Genomic DNA, 20,267 nt, shown 5'->3' with positions numbered 1-20,267 from the left:
CAATCAGTACAGGCCCAACCTACTCAATCTCTCCTCTTAAAATTCCTCCATACCCTGATTAATCTAATGACTCTTCATTGGACTGCTTCCAATGCCATCATATCTTTCCTTAGATAAGGAGACCAAAACTGTATTCCAGGTGTGGTCTAATTAGTGCCTTGTGTAGTTTTAGCAAGACTTCCCTATTTTTATACTCCATTCTCTTTTAAATAAAGGCCAACATTCAATTTGCCTTCCCTATTATCTGCTAAACTTGCATGCTAAGTTTTTTATGATTTATGCATAAGGACCCCAAATCCCTCTGTGCTGCAGTCTCTCTCCAATTAAATAATATCCAGTTCCTTTATTCTTTCTACCAAAGTGCATAACTTCACATTTTCCTACATTTTATTCCACCTGCCAAGTTTTTGCCTACCCATTTAATCTGTCTGTATCCGACCCTGTGTCATCCTCACCACTTGCCCTCCCACCTATTTTTGTGTCATTCACAAACTTGGCAATAGTACATTTACTTCCCTTGTCCAAGTTGTAGCGGGCTCCCTCTTTTTAACTCCACTCGTAGGCTTATTTTAGGTTTGGTTCTCCGTTACCCAAACCCCACCAATGCCCGAGTGATTCTCTCTCTCGCCGATGGAACAACGGCCACCTTGCGCCTACTTCACTAGAGTAGCGGTCCCAAGAGAGAGAAAAGGAAACTGCTGCCTATCCACTACTTGGCAGCCTTTCCTGAGTGAGCGGGTTCGAATCGCCCTGAGTACCCTCGGTTCTCGACTCCGGAATTATGGTAAGGGATATTAAAATGTGACCTGACCAGAGATAGCTGATGAGAAAATGAAAGAGCAAGATGGGCTCCAATCGAGTTCAAATCATATATCTTTTATTAAACACCAAAATTAAATCTCATCAACACCAGAAAACAACATATAGGTATCTTATACTCTATAACTATGACTATGGGGACAAAACTGAACGGGCACAACATAAATTCTAACTTTAAACAGTGTTAGCAATATCTTATACTATGAAAAGGTTCATGCACCCACCATTCCCACAAAAGCCTCCACTGCTATGTTACCCTCGGGAACTTCACGAATTACTAGGAAATACTCCGTTGAGCCGACCTTGACCTTCTGGGCTGTCTGTGTGCTGGAAAACTGCTGTCCGCAACGCGGTTCAGGAGGGTGAGAGAGTTGCCATGCGGGTCCGAAGAGAAAAAGAGAATGGCTGCGAAGCCACACTTTTTAAACTTCAGATTTCAAAAGTCCCGTGAGCTCCGTCCCCACCGGCAATTGCAAGAACAATGGTCCTGGATCGCTATCAGCTTCAGTGATAACACAGTCTATTGAAATCACAAACGGCTGAGACTGCCTTGTCCAGTATGAATGGCCCATCAATGTTCCTAATCACTTTATCGGGGCTTACAGATTGCTTTCCCATCATGGAGATGGGTTTCTCCTTACTGCTGGATAGCCCCATTATCGTATCTATTGTATCTTATCCAGGTACATTGTGGCTGGTATTGATCTTCTAATCTCGATGCAGGTCTGGTCTGGTGACGTCATCTGCTCCCTTTGTGATTCAGTTAATCTAATCAGCAGCCTGTCTGGACCCTGACCGTTTGTGAGTTTGACTGGAGGCACCCTTTCTGGGCTGAGCCTGCTGGGAGAAAACAGATAGTTTCTGCAGCCAAACGTGGCCACTTCTACCATTTAAATGGCCAATGTGCGTTTTACAGTCCTTATATGCATTGGTGTTGCCTGAAAAACTTACAAAGTCCTTAATATATATTGTAAATAATTGCAACCCAACATTAATCCTGTGGCACTCTACTAGTTACAGGTTGCCATCCTGAAAATTACCCCCCTAACACAACTCTCTGGGTGAGATTTTCCGCACAATCCACCGTGCGTTTTGTGGCAGTGAAGAGCAACTCGCCATTGGCCAGTGTCAGGATCTTCTGGTGCCACCCCTTGCCACCATGAAACTTTCCGCAGGGGTGTGCCATCGGTGGGACCTGAAGATCCTGCTGGTGTGAATGGTTGGAAAATTCTACCGTCCGTCTTCTATTAGTTGGCTAATCCTCTATCATGCTAATATGTAACCTCATCAAAATGGGTTCTTATCTTATTAAGCAGCCTTTTGTGCGATATCTTATGAAGGCCTTGCCTTTTCAGCCTTGCCCCTTGCCTGAGGTGTAGTGATCCTCAGGTTAAATCACCACTGGTCAGCTCTCCCCCTCAAATGTGAGAGCAGCCTATGTTCGTTTGTGATTATTACCTTATCAAATGCTTTTAGAAATCCAGGTATATTACATCTACTGGTTCCCCTTTATCTATCCTGCTCATCACCGCCTCAAAGGTTTCTAATACATTTGTCAGGCATGATTTCCCCTTCATGAAGCCATGTTGACTCTGCTTGATTATATTATGTATTTCTAAATGCTCTGCTATTACATCCTTCATAATAGGCTCTAACATTTTCCCAGTGACAGATGTTAAGCTAACGAGCCATGGTTACCTGTTTTATTTTGTGTCTCCCTCCCTTTTTGAATAAGGGTGTTAAATTGACAGTTTGCTAATCAAAGAACAAAGAAAAGTACTGCACAGTAACAGGCCATTCGGCCCTCTAAGCATGTGCCGATCATATGCCCCAACTAAACTAAAAAAAACCTTCGACCCTTGCTCGGTCCGTATCTCTCTATTCCTCCCTATTCATGTACCTATCCTGATGCCTCTTTAATGTTGTTAATGTGCTTGCTTCCACCACTTCCTCTGGCAGCGCGTTCCAGGCACCCACCAGTCTGTGTGAAAAACTTCGCCGCATATCTCCCTTAAACTTTCCCCCTCTCACCTTGAACCTGTGCCCCCTTGTAATTGACACTTGCACCCTGGGAAAAAGCCTTGAATATCCACCATCTCATAATTTTGTAGACATCTATCAGTTCTCCTCTCAGCTTCCAATGAAAACAATCCTAGTTTATTCAATCTCTCCTCATATGCAACATCCTGGTGAACCTTCTTTGCACTCTCTCCAAAGCTTCCACGTCCTTCTGGTAATGTGGTGACCAGAACTGCCAACACTCCAAATACAGCCTAACTAAGGTTTTATATAGCTGCAACATGATTTCCCAACTCTTGAACTCAGTGCCCTGGCTGATGAAGGCAAGCATTCCATATGCCTTCTTAATCACCTTGGCCACCTGCGTTGCCAATTTTAGGGAACTGTGGACCTGCATGCCCAAAATCCCTCTGTATTTTAATCCTCTGAGACTTTTCCAGAATTTAAGATTCTTGGAAGATTATTACCAGAGGATCCACTATCTCTGCAGTTACTTCTTTTAAGGTGCAACCCATCAGGTCCAGAGACTTATCGGCCTTGAGCCCCATTAGTTTCTCTAGTGATTGTTATTGCATTTATTTCCTCCTGCCTTTTTACTTAGTATTTTTAGAATGCTATCAGTGTTCTACCATGAAGGCTGATGGAAAGTATTTATTTAACTCCTCTGCCATTTCCTAGTTCCCGATTATTATTTCCCCAGTCTCATTCCCTAAGGGGCCTTTATGTTCACTTAAGCCTCTCCCTTTTTTTTCCAAGAAGTTCTTGCTGTTCGTTTTTATATTACTTGCCAGTTTACCCATTTCTTCTCATGCTTTATTATTTTTTGGTCATCTTTAATTCATTTTTAAAATTTCCCAATCCTCTGACTTACCATTAATCTTTTCCACATTGTATATTTTCTCTTTCAGTTTATCCTCCTTGGTTAACCATGGTTGATTTATCCCCTAAAATCCTTCTTCCTCACTGGAATATATCTTTGAGAGTCATGAATTATTTTCATAAATATGTCATTGCTGATCAACTTTTCTGCTAATCTCCTTTCCCAGTCAACTCCAGTCAACTGTACCCTTATTCTTGCACATTACCAGATCCAAAGTAGTCTGACCTCTGGTTAGACCAACAACATATTGTTCTAGGAAACTGTCCTGAATACACTCTGAATGTTTCCTCATGGCTACCTCTGCCAATTTGATTTTCCCAATCAACATGAAGATTAAAGTCACCCATGATTAAAGTACTGCCTTTTTTACATGCCCTCATTATCTGCTGATTTATTCTGTCCGATAGTATAGCAGGGGACCTATTGATTATTCCCACTAGTGTTTCTTCCCCTTGTTATTTCTTATCTCCACCCATATGGATTTTATATCTTCTACCCAAGGCTGAGCAGTGAGATAATGGGAACATCAGCTTATAGAATAGTATAGTTAGTTAAGAAAAGCCCACAGATTTGGAGTGGCCATTTTTATGTAACACAATGCATCTGCTGCCTGTTCTTTATGTAGTAGAAATCACGGGTTTGGAAAATGCCTTTAAAAGAGTCTTGCTGAATTACTGCATTTTGGAGATGGTATACACTATTGCCACTGTGCATTGGTGGTGAAGGAAATTAATATTTCAGGTGGTGGATGGGGTATCAATTAAGTGGGTTCTTTTTGTGGGAGATGATCATTGCCTAGCACTTCTGTGGTGCAAATGTTCAGCGCCAAGCCTAAATATTGTCCAGATTTTGCTGCATATGGACTGCGGAGTCACAAATAAAAGTTAAAATTAAAGTGAAAGTTTATTTGTCACAGGTAGGCTTACATTAACACTGTAATTAAGTTATTCTGAAAATCCCCTAGTCGCCACTCTCCTACATCTGTTCGGGTACACTGAGGGAAAATTTAGTACACAACCAATGCACTTAACCAGCACAACTTTCGGACAGTGTGAGGAAACCGAAGCTCCCAGAGAAACCCACACCAACATGGGGAGAATGTGCAAACTCCACACAAACAGTGACCTAAGCCAGGAATCGAACTCGGGTCCCTGGTGCTGTGAGACAGCAGTGCTAACCACTGTGCCACTAGCACATTGATGGTGCTGAGCATTGTGCATTCATCAGTGAACATTCTTATTTCTGACCTTAAGATGGAGGGAATGTCATTGATGAAGCAGCTGAAGATGGTTGGGCCTAGGACATTACCCTAAGGAACTCCTGCAGTGAAGTCCCAGGAATGAGATGACTTTCATTACTTTTGTCAGCCCTGTATCTTTTCTGGAATTCAAACTGAAAGTTTGGCTGTCCATTTGGTCTCTGTTGCTCCAACCTGGTGGGAGTCTGCAAATAGTTGCATAAGTTATTGTCTGTGAACACTTCAAACTCTGAACTGATTTGTATGTCTCTGAACGTTTGAGAAATAACCCACCTCAAAGCTGGCAGTTTGAGTTTAATGCTGGAATAATTCTGCAGATTTTGCTTGTTTGGCTTTAGACTCTGACTGGCTAGGGGTCTGGGGGATGGTTCCTGGATGGTGATTTGGTCAAAGAGGATAACAAGCTCAAGAGATACCATGACTATGTCCTCTCCCTTAGACTGCTTATATTTGTAGAATTTCTGCTACAACTACTGAAAACTACTGCTGTCATCAAATACTCTTGACAAGACTTCAAAGATCAGTTGCAGACTCTTTTGGACATCAACCCCTTTCGTTAGTATTTTTGTACCAGCCTTCCCAACAGATGCCCCATCAAGAATGTTGTGTGCTCACACTCTTTGAGGTACCTCGTTGCCATGACCATCTGCACATCCTCAATCCAGTCTTCAGTCGAAGGATTGCCTGACTTTTCTGGTCTGCCTCCAAATCTATTGGGCATGCTTTCTTCCAGTTGATAGATAAAACATGCATGAAGGAATACTCCTTCCTTATTCTACACTGAACCCAGCCAAAAACCATCATGATGATTGTGGGCCTCAGTGCCAAGGCCAATCTCTGCAAGGCCACCCACACCAAAATGCCCTGCAGTAGTTGGGGAGAGTCAAGCTGCCCCGCTACACATATGAGGACCCATGGCAGAAACTCACAACCCTGAGTAGATGTCATCCTTGAATTAAGGGACAGCCAATGACAAAGAGATTGTTAAGAGTGATTCAAAAAAAATTAATGGAATAGACAGGCCATTTAATTCAAAGACAAATATCCTATCAATGTCTTACCACTTAAATGTAGTAATGAAAGAAACCGATTTTTAATTAATTTTGTTCTGGGATATCTGCAAAAGCATTTGGAGTTTTATGTCAAATGGACTGCAAATAGACAATCAAGTCTTTGAGGTGTCGGGGATACATGGTAACATGTGGCCAGTCATGCAAGAAATGAGTATCAAAGGGCAAATAAACTAAACGTATAGTATTGGAAACTTACAGGTAAATTATCCCCTATTTCAGGATCAGTCAAAGGACAGCATAACTCATTCAACAAATTAATATACATAGTATAATTGTTCCACAAAATATAATGTTCTTGTACAATATAACTTCCTGCACACAATTCAAATTCATATGCATGACATCAATTTAAATTTATATACACAGTATAAACTATTTTGCAATGGACAACCTAAGGTCCCATTTGCAATGTAAACCATATAAGACCATAAGACATAGGAGTGGAAGTAAGGCCATTCGGCCCATCGAGTCCACTCCACCATTCAATCATGGTTGATTTCAACTCCATTTACCCACTCTCTCCCCATAGCCCTTAATTCCTCGAGAAATCAAGAATTTATCAATTTCTGTCTTGAAGACGCTCAACGTCTCGGCCTCCACAGCCCTCTGTGGCAATGAATTCCACAGACCCACCACTCTCTGGCTGAAGAAATTTCTCCTCATCTCTGTTCTAAAGTGACTCCCTTTTATTCTAAGGCTGTGCCCCCGCGTCCTAGTCTCCCCTGTTAATGGAAACAACTTCCCTACGTCCATCCTATCTAAGCCGTTCATTATCTTGTAAGTTTCCATCAGATCTCCCCTCAACCTCCTAAACTCCAACGAATACAATCCCACGATCCTCAGACGTTCATCGTATGTCAGGCCTACCATTCCTGGGATCATCCGTGTGAATCTCCGCTGGACCCGCTCCAGTGCCAGTATGTCCTTCCTGAGGTGTGGGGCCCAAAATTGCTCACAGTACTCCAAATGGGGCCTAACCAGTGCTTTATAAAGCCTCAGAAGTACATCCCTGCTTTTGTATTCCAAGCCTCTTGAGATAAATGACAACATTACATTTGCCTTCTTAATTACGGACTCAACCTGCAAGTTTACCTTTAGAGAATCCTGGACTAGGACTCCCAAGTCCCTTTGCACTTTAGCATTATGAATTTTGTCACCGTTTAGAAAATAGTCCATGCCTCTATTCTTTTTTCCAAAGTGTACGACCTCGCACTTGCCCACGTTGAATTTCATCAGCCACTTCTTGGACCACTCTCCTAAACTGTCTAAATCTTTCTGCAGCCTCCCCACCTCCTCAATACTACCTGCCCCTCCACCTATCTTTGTATCATCGGCAAACTTGGCCAGAATGCCCCCAGTCCCGTCATCTAGATCGTTAATATATAAAGAGAACAGCTGTGGCCCCAACACTGAACCCTGCGGGACACCACTTGTCACCGGTTGCCATTCTAAGAAAGAACCTTTTATCCCAACTCTCTGCCTTCTGTCTGACAGCCAATCGTCAATCCATGTTAGTACCTTGCCTCGAATACCATGGGCCCCTATTTTACTCAGCAGTCTCCCGTGAGGCACCTTGTCAAAGGCCTTTTGGAAGTCAAGATAGATAACATCCATTGGCTCTCCTTGGTCTAACCTATTTGTTATCTCTTCAAAGAACTCTAACAGGTTTGTCAGGCACGACCTCCCCTTACTAAATCCATGCTGACTTGTCCTAATCCGACCCTGCACTTCCAAGAATTTAGAAATCTCATCCTTAACGATGGATTCTAGAATTTTGCCAACAACTGAGGTTAGGCTAATTGGCCTATAATTTTCCATCTTTTTTCTTGTTCCCTTCTTGAACAGTGGGGTTACAACAGCGATTTTCCAATCCTCTGGGACTTTCCCTGACTCCAGTGACTTTTGAAAGATCATAACTAACGCCTCCACTATTTCTTCAGCTATCTCCTTTAGAACTCTAGGATGTAGCCCATCTGGGCCCGGAGATTTATCAATTTTCAGACCTTTTAGTTTCTCTAGCACTTTCTCCTTTGTGATGGCAACCATATTCAACTCTGCCCCCTGACTTTCCTGAATTGTTGGGATATTACTCATGTCTTCTACTGTGAAGACTGACGCAAAGTACTTATTAAGTTCCTCAGCTATTTCCTTGTCTCCCATCACTAGATTACCAGCGTCATTTTGGAGCGGCCCAATGTCTACTTTTGCCTCCCGTTTGTTTTTAATGTATTTAAAGAAACTTTTACTATCATTCCTAATGTTACTGGCTAGCCTACCTTCATATTTGATCCTCTCCTTCCTTATTTCTCTCTTTGTTATCCTCTGTTTGTTTTTATAGCCTTCCCAATCTTCTGACTTCCCACTACTCTTTGCCACATTATAGGCTCTCTCTTTTGCCTTGATGCATTCCCTGACTTCCTTTGTCAGCCATGGCTGCCTAATCCCCCCTCTGATAACCTTTCTTTTGTTTGGGATGAACCTCTGCACTGTGTCCTCAATTACTCCCAGAAACTCCTGCCATTGCTGTTCTACTGTCTTTCCCACTAGGCTCTGCTTCCAGTCGATTTTTGTCAGTTCCTCCCTCATGCGCCTGTAATTACCTTTATTTAACTGTAGAACCTTCACATCTGATTCTGCCTTCCTTCTTTCAAATTGCAGACTGAATTCTACCATATTATGATCACTGCTTCCTAAGTGTTCCCTTACTTTAAGATCTTTTATCACGTCTGGCTCATTACATAACACTAAGTCCAGAATAGCCTGTTCCCTCGTGGGCTCCATCACAAGCTGTTCCAAAAAGCCATCCTGTAAACATTCAATGAATTCCCTTTGTATAATATAAATTCAAACTAGTAGTTATTATTCCTATACAGGGTATATATTCAAATACACAATATCAATCTCCTCCTTTCATAGTGTAAATTGTTAGGTATGATATATATTCATGACGCCAATTCATTTGTTGCAATGTTCTTCTGTCCTCTAGTGGATGTAGAGTTGATGTGCAGAAACCAATTCATGAGAATGAAACTATGAAAGATGGAACTGACATGGTAGGTTGTTGCATAAAGTTAAATCTCACGAGATCCAGGGTGAGGTATCTAAATTGATACAAAATTGGCTTCTTGACAGAAGCTAAAGGGTGGTTGTAGAGAGTTGTTTTTCAAACTGGAGGCCTGTGACCAGCAGTGTGCCTCAGGGATCAGTGCTGGGCCCACTGTTATTTGTCATTTATATTAATGATTTGGATGAGAATATAGGGGGCATGGTTAGTAAGTTTGCAAATGACACCAAGATTGGTGGCATGGTGGACAGTGAGGAAGGTTATCTCCAATTGCAGTGGGATCTTGATCAATTGGGCCAATGGGCTGATGAATGGCAGATGGAGTTTAATTTAGACAAATGTGAGGTGATGCATTTTGGTAGATTGAGCCAGGGCAGGACTTACTCAGTTAACGGTAGGGCATTGGGGAGAGTTACAGAACAAAGAGAACGAGGGGTACATGTTCATAGCTCCTTGAAAGTGGAGTCACAGGTGGACAGAGTGGTGAAGAAGGCATTCGGCATGCTTGGTTTCGTCGGTCAGAACATTGAATACAGAAGTTGGGACGTCTTGTTAAAGTTGTACAAGACATTGGTAAGGCCACACTTGGAATACTGTGTGCAATTCTGGTCACCCTATTATAGAAATAAAGGAGGAAAAATATACAGATGAGTACACATAAGATGATGGCCTGGCACACAAACAGTCACCTGGGAAAGAGACATTAAACAGACACTGACTTTCAGTACAAACAGCCACCTGAGATTAAAACATAAAGGACAGACAGCTATCCAAAGTTAAACATGCAGGAATCAAATCTTACAGGAAGCTAGCCAGGGCTTAAAGATAAGGACAATAGGGATAGATAATGAGATTAACTACAGGTGGGATCGGGAATACATAACTGCAGGAAAACCAATTACTGTCAACTACTGTATGAATAGACCGAAACTAAAGTCATTGATAGACACTGATGTAGGAAATGTATCCATTCATAGAACAATGCGATGTTAACATGCTTATGTCTGTATCTGTCTGTATTTGTCTATAACGATGTGTTGATATGTTTAACGATCGATCACCGACTTGATTACAACGATGTGATAATGGCTAGATGTCCGGTCCATCTATTGTGTAAAGGGTATAAAGATGGACCGCACCTATTGTCTCATTGAGAGAAGGTTTTGCTGCTTGTTAGTGCCTTTTCTCCACGAAGCTTCGTTTAATACAACTGTATTATTGAAACCTTCAAGTCTGACTCACAAGTGGCATTTTTCCCACAACAAATTGGCATAGTCGCCAGGATCCCATTACTGGTGAGACCAGTTGGCCACGATCGGAGCCGGGGTAGAGATCACTGAATCTGTGAGAGTCAGACAAGGTCAAGAATATAGTTTGCAAGGGGTTAAACTTAAGGGGTATTTGTAGTAATAAGTATTGCTGTATATGATATAATGATAAGTACTAACTGCTGATAGTGATAAGTAACTGTTGCTTGTGCTGACCGACAAAGAGGACAAGGTAGTGCCTGTCTCAAAACCCTGCCTTAGACCGGTTGTTAAGAGGAGGAATCTCCCACACGAAGGTCAGGAGATTGAAGTGTGGCAAGAGACACCAAGGGCACTTAGGATTGTGAAGCACAAGTGGCAGAGGTCGGTTAACATCAAACTCTGTAGTGGCGAACAAACGCAGAGTTGCTATCTGATTGCATGAAAGTTTGAAAAGTTGGGAACTGTACTGTCAATGTTGTGAAAAGCGGAGCGGAAAAGGAGCTTGATCAACTCTGACCTAAACTGGACTCTGGTGGAGAAGCACCTTGCCGAGGTGGTAACAGTGGAAGCCGTGAGTATAACTTGAAACCCTGTAACGGTAGTGAAACACGGTGCTAGAGTAATAATAGTGGCCGGGGGTAGTGAAGTCCCTACGGTAGAGAGCACACTTTACTAGCAAGTAATCATGGCCGGGGTTCGTGAAGTCTGTGAAATGGCAGATAATGAAAGTTAAAAGGGGACCTGCAGGATCCCTCATTGAAATTTACATGACATACAGGAAAGAGTTAATAAAGAGAATGCAAAAGGATGGCTGGGATACTTCCTACACCTTAGAGCAGCAGAGAGAGTGGATAGATAAAGAAAAGAGAAACAAGACAAAGAAGATAGGAGTAATGTTAATACATCAGTTAGCTGGTCTAATTGAGCAAGTAGTCGCCTCTACTAAGAACTGGAGAGAAGATAAAGAAAGGATTAGAGAATTAGAATCCCGAGTGAGGGAACTGGAAAAGCAAAGCCAGGTTTTAGAAGAAAAGCAATCGAGAGGGGAAACTGTTTCTCTACCTCCTTACGAATCCACACAGCAGGAACCAACCGCTCCCCCAGAGAAGTGGGAAGCACTAGAACACAACTTAGCACCAGTAACCTGAGGGGGAACAAATGCGCGACCAAAGGCAACTTATTAACCCTTCACCCCAGGTGAGAGACAGCAGATAATGGCTTCCCTGGGTAGATTACAACCTAGAAGCACAAACACTAAATTCTGGGAAGAATTAGACACAATCTGGGTAGGACACCAATTACACCTGAGAGACGTACACCAGCTGGTCAGGGCAGCCCGTCCAGCAGATAAGTGGAGGCAGGTAGCAGGTAGACCCGCCGCTCCTCCAGCGCAGGATTATAATGGGGGATGGTGGACACATGCAGTCGCCCTAACATCAGAGATAGACACCCAACAGGCACCCTTCACCCAGTTTAAAGCAGAGATTCAGAGGATATTAGGGAATACTCCCACTAACTGGAGCAGAATTACCACAACAAAACAGTTAAAAGGGGAAGGAGCTTCTGAATACAGGGAACGGTTGTTCCAGGTATGTCAAGAGTGCTCAGGACAAGGGAACCCAGGTCGAGGGGATCGAGCATTCATCCAAGCTTTTAAGGACGGACTCTCCAGTGCTCACCAGGTCATCCTAAAAATGGGAGTGATTATGTCTCAAGATTACGATGAATTGGTAGAGTGGGCTAGCGGAGTACCGGGAGAAGAGAAATCCCAGGCAAGAACAAGGCTAGAAAGAGTAGCAGCCTACAGTAATGGGAATGGAACAAAGTCTAAACTGACTTGCCACAATTGTGGCCGGCAAGGACACTTTGTGAGGGATTGCAGGACTCCACGGAAAGGGAACAGATTTGGGAACAGTGGGAAACATTGCAGCCACTGTAATAAATATGGACACAGCAAGAAGTCTCACACCAGGTTAAAGTCCAACAGGTTTATTTGGTAGCAAATACCATAAGCTTTCGGAGCGCTGCTCCTTCGTCAGATGGAGTGGAAATGGAGATGGAGTTGACATTTCCAAACCATCTGACGAAGGAGCAGCGCTCCGAAAGCTTCTGGTATTTGCTACCAAATAAACCTGTTGGACTTTAACCTGGTGTTTTGAGGCTTCTTACTGTGTGTTCACCCCAGTCCAACGCCGGCATCTCCACATCATAAATATGGACACACAGAAGCAGTGTGTTGGAATAAGCATGGGAAACCCCCGACCCGATCCATGACCACAGCAGAACCGGAGGAACCACAGGACCTCCGGGGTCAGCAAGGTTGACGGTCTGCAGCCCCCATCCACAAGGGTAAGGAGGGAAGGATTTACGTGTCAGCACTAGTAGGGGGCAGGCAATGTGAGATGCTAGTGGACACAGGAGCATCCATATCTGTCACCGACCTACCCTTACCCACTACAAATAAAATGATTTACCTGACCGGGATAGGAGGGAACAAAACACCCGCCTACCTGAGCGAGACCACGTTAGTAGAGATAAATAATCTGTATATACCAATGAGGTTTTATGTGTGCAAAAATAACAAGGGTACAATAATGGGAAATGATCTGATGAAAGAATATGAGATTCTGATAGACTGTGGAAAGGGAGAATTTAGATACCGGTTTGACTAAAACGGACCCAATAAAGGTACCGGGATCGGAGCATAAGCCACACCGACAATACCCAATCAAACCAGAGGCAGAGAAAGCTGTAGTGGAGATAGTTAAAGGATTAGTGGAAAGGGGGATTCTGAGAGAAACCACAAGTACCACTAACTCCCCAACTTGGCCAGTGAGCAAGCCTGACGGAAGCTATAGGCTCACGATAGATTACACCGGACTCAATAAAGTCACGTCCAAATTGCACCCCATTGTAGCAAGCCCTTTGACAATCCTGAATGGACTGTCACAGGAGCATAAAATATTCACAGTATTGGACATAGCCAACGGATTCTGGTCCTTACCATTGGATCCTGAATCCCAAGACAAATTTGCCTTTACAGTGGGAGACAAGCAGTACACTTGGACTCGTTTATTCCACAACAGCCCCGCTATATTCCATTGAGCAATGAGTGACATCCTGAACAGATTGGAACTGCCAGAGGGTAGTGCAGTCCTACAATATGTAGACGATATCCTGATAGCTTCAGAGTCCAAGTCAGGACATCAAGAAGCCTTATATTTAGTACTGAATGAATTAAAAGCAGCAGGGTTAAAGGTGAGCCCCAAAAAGGCACAAATCGGGAAAACACAGGTCCTATACCTAGGACACCTCATATCCCAAAGACTTAAAGAGATGCCAACGGACCGAAAGAAGGCAATACAACAAATGCTGCGACCCGTCACCGTAAGAGGGGTCAGAAAGGTGCTAGGACTATTCAACTATAGCCGGAGTTTCATCCCAGGGTTCGCAAAATTAGCAGAACCCATACAAAGACTAGTCAAAGGGGGAAAACCAGCTTTAGATCCCATAGAATGGGGACCCGAGCAGGAAGAGGCTTACACTAAACTAAAAACAGAACTGATATCAGCCCCTGGACTAGGATTACCCGATTCTAATAAGGACTTCCACATCCACTGTAGTAATGAGGGAGGGTTCTATTCCGCAGTGGTAACACAAGACCATGGTGACAGAAACAGACCCATAGGATATTATTCCACAGCAGAAGGGCTGGTAGTCACCGGACTGCCAAGGTGCATAACCACCTTGGATTGCGCCGCCTGGGCTGTAAAGGTTAGCGAGCCAGTAATTATGGCAGGGAATATAATCCTTCACACCAAACACACCTTGGTGGAAATGTTGAACACAGGGAAACTAAGGTCAGTCTCAAACATGAGAAGGGCTAAGTGGGAAGCTGTCCTCCTACCTCCAAGCAAGTGCGTGATAATAATAAGGGATACAGGGAATAACCCAGCAGAAGGGATTTTAGATGAAGGAGAGCCACACAATTGTGAAGATGTAGATAGGGACGAGGAAGAGGGTAAGATAAAGGATATACCCTTAATAACAGCTGAGGAGACCCTTTTTGTGGATGGGTCACGCAAATATGTGGAAGGATCACCCCGAACAGGGTGGGCAGTAGTGAATGACAAATTAGAGACAGTAAGGTCAGGAAGGATTGACGGAGGTCTATCCGCGCAAGTGGCAGAACTAGTGGCACTCACACAGGCACTAGAGTTATCTAAAGGTAAAACGGTAAACATCTATACAGACAGTCGCTATGCATTTGGAATCATACATGACTACATGTCAGCATGGGGAAGAAGAGGGTTCATAACCACAGGAGGGACCCCTATTAAGCACCAGCAAAGAATTGAGGCATTATTGAGAGCTAGTGAGAAACCTAGAGAAACCGCAGTAATCAAAATTGAAGCGCACCAGAAAGAGCCAGGAAAGATAATCCAGACTGGTTAAATTTCAAAGGGAACCAAGCCGCAGACAGGGCGGCACAGTTAGCCTTAGGCCAATAGCAGCAACAGAACAGACAGGAGATGAAATAGATATTCGGGACTTACATGAGGATACCCCAAGGGAGGAAAAGGAGAAATGGAAAGCACAGGGCAGCCAAAGGGACTGAAAACATTTGGAGATGGGAAGATAAGGTAGTAGCACCAAAGTGCATACAAAACACCCTATTGGAACTACACCATGGACTCTCACATGTGGGTAGAGAGGCCATGATAACTAGTATAGGAAAGGAATGGTGGTGGAAAGGAATGGGAAGAGATATAGCCCGACACTGTCACCGATGCGTGACGTGCGCGCAACACAACCCTGGTAGACCCATAAAAATTAAAATGGGACACCAGCCGAGACCAAAGGGACCCTGGGAACATCTGCAAATAGATTTCACAGGGCCACGACCACAATCCCATGGCAAAACTTATTGTCTGGTTATTATAGACCAGTTCACCAGGTGGGTAGAAGCGTTCCCTACTACAAATTGTACTGCTACCACGGTGGCTAGGATATTTGCAGAAGAGGTAATCCCTAGATGGGGTGTACCCCTACAAATCGATTCGGACCAAGGGACGCACTTCACTGGAAAGGTGGTAAAAACAGTATGCCAATTAATGGGGATAAAACAAAAAACATCCCTTACCACCCACAGAGTTCTGGAATGGTGGAACGCATGAATAGAACATTAAAAAATGCATTAGCTAAAGCCATACAAACATCGGGGAAAATGTGGACAGAGGTATTGCCCACTATACTAATGAGATTAAGGGCTACCACAAACCGGACCACTGGATTAACCCCTTATGAGCTAATGACAGGACGGGCGATGCAATTACCCGAAAGCATCATAGCAGGTGGGACCGATGTACGTCCACTAAAAGATAAAATCAGGGGATATGTTCTGGAACTAAGCACCCAACTAAAAGGGATGTGCAAATTGGTAAAGGACAATCAGGAAATAAAAGACGCAGAGAGAGACCTTGAAATGCTCTCTGACGTCCCAACAGCGGGAAGTCGCGTCCTAGTAAAGACATTACCTGACAAACCAGGGTTTGCACCAAAATGAAATGGGCCATATGAAGTTATAATTAGTGGAGTCACCTGTGCCTGTATAGACATAAGAGGGAAAGGGGTCTGGAAGCATTGGACACAGCTAAAACTATACAAGGGGACAAATAAGTAATTAAATTGATGAACTAATGAAAATGCTTTCCTCAACACAGGCAAAGACTGCAAGCAAGAACGACTGGCGTGTGCGGGTTAATAGATAATATAACTTGTAAAGATTATATGAATTATAGTGTTAGGTTTGATATTTGATCGTTGCGAATATGTATGTAATTGCGTATGTAACTGTACTACTTTGCGTTGTGGCGACTGTAAATTTAACTGGATTGGAGGGTAACTTGTTTTACAAAGCTCACATACATTTACACGGGGATCGAACTGTATGTTACCCGTTAGCACAATCGGTTGAAGCCCTATTTGTAGCCACCCCTGGGTGGACCCCTCATGACTTATATACCGTAGATACATCAGATACACCCTGTAAGGGACAAATTGGCAAATATAAAAGAGGTATACAGGGGAGATGTGTGGGACTTGTAAACCCCACAGATCCTGTGTGCAGGAGGTTCCAACACGGGGGAGGAAAAGCTTGTTCAGATACTGCAAGCTATCCGCTTTGTTTTACGGGACAGGGATGGGGATGTGCCTATGCCTTGGTCCCTAAGAATGATTCCTGCGTACAGATGCAGTGCGTCCGTCAACATTGTTAATAAGGGACAGTTTACTTGCACTTGTGATGAACAGAAATGTCTGAATATAACCGCGGGAAGACAGCTCATTTGTGGACAATGCAATGGAACTCACGTAAGCTCAGACAAATGGACATACCTATTTGATACTTAGCAGGTGGTGGGATCAAATGGGGAGTCAAGTAAACCGAACAATTGGCAATATGAACAAACTCATAATCAAGACACTAAATGTTACCGGGCTAAGAAGGGATATGTGTTCCTCTTCAATGGTACTTACATGACAGAAACACCAAACCTCCCAAACCGTTTTGCAGTAGGAACAATCGGACCACTGACTGTTCCATGCCCTCAGAAGGGGCATATTCGGAGGAGAATAGTAACTTGGGCTATCAGCAAAGAATTCTGCGCTGACTGGAAAGTCCCAGGCACAATGGGATCCTCACTGGGAAATGGGTTCCTTAGAGCCTTATCTCTGGGTGGGGGGGGGGGGGGGGGGGGGGGGGCAGCAGGAGTGATTAGTGCGAAGAATAGAAATCATATTGTTTGTGGACTAACAGTCCTGGGAAACAGCACTTCAAAAGCACTGGAGGCTGTTAACCAAGAAATGGCTGAACTGAGATTATATGCACAACTGACACGATACGCAGTGGACTATCAGTTAGCACAACAAGGGGGAGTGTGTACAATTATAGGCAATAAATGCATAACCCATGTCACAGACGAGTCCTATAACAATACACAGGTCATCAATAGCATCAGAGAACAACTTGATAGCTTCAGACAGGGACCGAAGAAAGGAAGTAACTGGCTGGAATGGCTCATGGGGGGGTCCTGGGAATCTTACTTATTACATGGATTGGTCATACTCATTTCAATTGTAATTGTCTGTTGTCTCATTGTTGGATGCCTAAAAGTCTGTTGCAAGGTGATGGTGACTAGAATTGTGCCAGGAGCCAGTGTATACATCGAAGAAGAAACCCCGATGAAGATCCCCAAAGACATCAGAAGAAACGAAGAAGGAAAGAAGAACAAAGAATTATACATATAAAAATTGTATTATTGGTCTAAGGATTAGTGAAACTCATAATCCGACCAAAAGCGGGGACTGAAGGAGGAAAAATATACAGATGGGTACACATTAGATGATGGCCTGGGACACAAACAGTCACCTGGGAAAGAGACATTAAACAGACACTGACTTTCAGTACAAACAGCCACCTGAGATTAAAACATAAAGGACAGACAGCTATCCAAAGTTAAACATGCAGGAATCAAATCTTACAGGAAGCCAGCCAGGGCTTAAAGATAAGGACAATAGGAATAGATAATGAGATTAACTGCAGGTGGGATTGGGAATACATAATTGCAGGAAAACCAATTACTGTCAACTACTGTATGAATAGACTGAAAGTAAAGTCATTGATAGTCAATGACGTAGGAAATGTATCCATTCATAGAACAATGCGATGTTAACATGCTTATGTCTGTATCTGTCTGTATTTGTCTATAATGAAGTGTTGATATGTTTAACGATCGATCACCTACTTGATTGCAATGATGTGATAATGGCTAGATGTCCGGTCCATCTATTGTGTAAAGGGTATAAAGATGGACCGCTCTTATTGTCTCATTGAGAGAAGGTTTTGCTGCTTGTTAGTGCCTTTTCTCCACGAAGCTTCGTTTAATAAAACTGTATTGTTGAAACCTTCAAGGGGCGGCACGATAGCACAGTGGTTAGCACTACTGCTTCACAGCTCCAGGGACCTGGGTTCGATTCCTGGCTTGGGTCACTGTCTGTGTGGAGTTTGCACATTCTCCTCGTGTCTGCGTGGGTTTCCTCCGGGTGCTCCGGTTTCCTCCCACAGTCCAAAGATGTGCGGGTTAGGTTGATTGGCCATGCTAAAAATTGCCCTTAGTATCCTGAGGTGCGTAGGTTAGAGGGATTAGTGGGTAAATATGTAGGGATGTGGGGGTAGGGCCTGGGTGAGATTGTGGTCGGTGCAGACCCGATGGGCCAAATGGCCTCTTTCTGTGCTGAAGGGTTTCTATGATTTCTATGATTTGAAGTCTGACTCACAAGTGGCATTTTTCCCACAACAGAAAGGATATTATTAAACTAGAAAGAGTGCAGAAAAGATTTAGTAGGATGCTACCGGGACTTGATGGATTGAGTTATAAGGAGAGGCTGAATAGACTGGGACTTTTTTCTCTGGAGCATAGGAGGCTGAGGGGTGACCTTATAGAGGTCTATAAAATAATGAGGGGCATAGACAAGGTAGATAGTCAATATCTTTTCCCAAAGGTAGGGGAGTCTAAAACTAGAGGGCATAGGTTTAAGATGAGAGGGGAGAGATACAAAAGTGTCCAGAGGGGCAATTTTTTCACACAGAGGGTGGTGAGTGTCTGGAACAAGCTGCCAGAGGTAGTAGTAGAGGTGGGTACAATTTTATCCTTTAAAAAGCATTTAGATAGTTACATGGGTACGATGGGTATAGAGGGCTTATGGGCCAAATGCGGGCAATTGGGATTAGTTTAGGGGTTTTAAAAAAAGGCGGCATGGACAAGTTGGGCCGAAGGGCCTGTTTCCATGTGTACACCTCTATGACTCTATGACACTTATATAACATGCTTCAGAGCCTCAGGCAATCTCAAAGTAATTTAAGGCCAATTAAGTACTTTTTGGAATGTAGCCATCATTTAATATAGGGTATCACAATCAATGGGTGGAGATTTACGACCGCGTTGTGTCATTTTCATAAAGTGGGACATGATGTGATTAGCGCGATTGATGCTGGTTTTCGCAACCAGCGCAATTTTACAACCCCAGGATTTCTGGCGCGGTCAGCCACTCGTCAGGAATGGGCGCGAGGCTGGTTAATTTATTTAAATTTATTAAAATGCTCATTTTAATGTGATTAGCGAGCCTGGCTCAATCATCCAGGCTCACTTGCCTTTATGGCCTCGCCAGGAGAGGTTCTCTCTGGCGAGGAAAACACCTGCTCCCCATGGAACAGGGAACAGCCCTGTTGGCCTCACCGATGGAACCGGAGGCCAATAAGGCCCCCTGGGGAGGCCGAGGGCAAGGCGGGGGTGCCCTTGGGCAGTGCCAGACTGGTGCTGTCAGCCTGGCACCTGGGAAATGACCGCTGGGCACTGGACAATGCCCACCAGGCAGTGCCAGTGGGAGTGGGGCCAGTGGGGAGGGGCGCTAATACGGGGAGAGGGCCCGCTGCCACTTTACATGGATTGGTGGGGGGAGAGCAGCTGGGCCACGATCACTGGAGGAAGGCAGCGGGGCCACGATCGGTGGGGGAGGGAGGGGATCCGCAATCAGTCTGTGCAGCGAGGGGGCAGCAGTGGGGCTGCATCTCGGGCCGAGGGCCCCCGCGATTGTACGGAGTGGGGGGGGGGATACTTGAGACAGCCTGCAGTAGCAGGAGTCTGACAGTGCTCTTTGTCTGTCAGACCCCTACTGTTATTAATGCAGATGTGCAGCATTAGAGGTCTGCACATGCGCAATGCCTCCCTCTATAGGCTGTCGGGTGCATTGAGCCCCACCTACTTCTGCAGTGAGCAATGGACTCACTCAAAATTTTGCAGCCAGAGTGCGTATGGGGAGAATGCACCCAAACCACGAATCTGGA

At 44.1% G+C, this 20,267-nt stretch overlaps 1 protein-coding gene across 1 annotated transcript in view; it reads right to left on the bottom strand.

Moving 5' to 3' along the window:
* Nucleotides 1-857: 857 nt before the first annotated feature.
* LOC144491830 (NACHT, LRR and PYD domains-containing protein 3-like) overlaps nt 858-20,267 on the bottom strand; it is a 94,346-nt gene continuing 74,936 nt past the window's right edge. Inside the window, exon 18 of the mRNA XM_078210122.1 lies at nt 858-1,656. The gene's annotated coding sequence lies outside the window, so the exon portion shown is untranslated. The remainder of the gene's footprint in view (nt 1,657-20,267) is intronic.

Source organism: Mustelus asterias, chromosome 3 (assembly GCF_964213995.1).
Source record: "Mustelus asterias chromosome 3, sMusAst1.hap1.1, whole genome shotgun sequence".
Taxonomy (NCBI): domain Eukaryota; kingdom Metazoa; phylum Chordata; class Chondrichthyes; order Carcharhiniformes; family Triakidae; genus Mustelus; species Mustelus asterias.
This window is presented reverse-complemented; position numbering and strand designations above follow the sequence as displayed.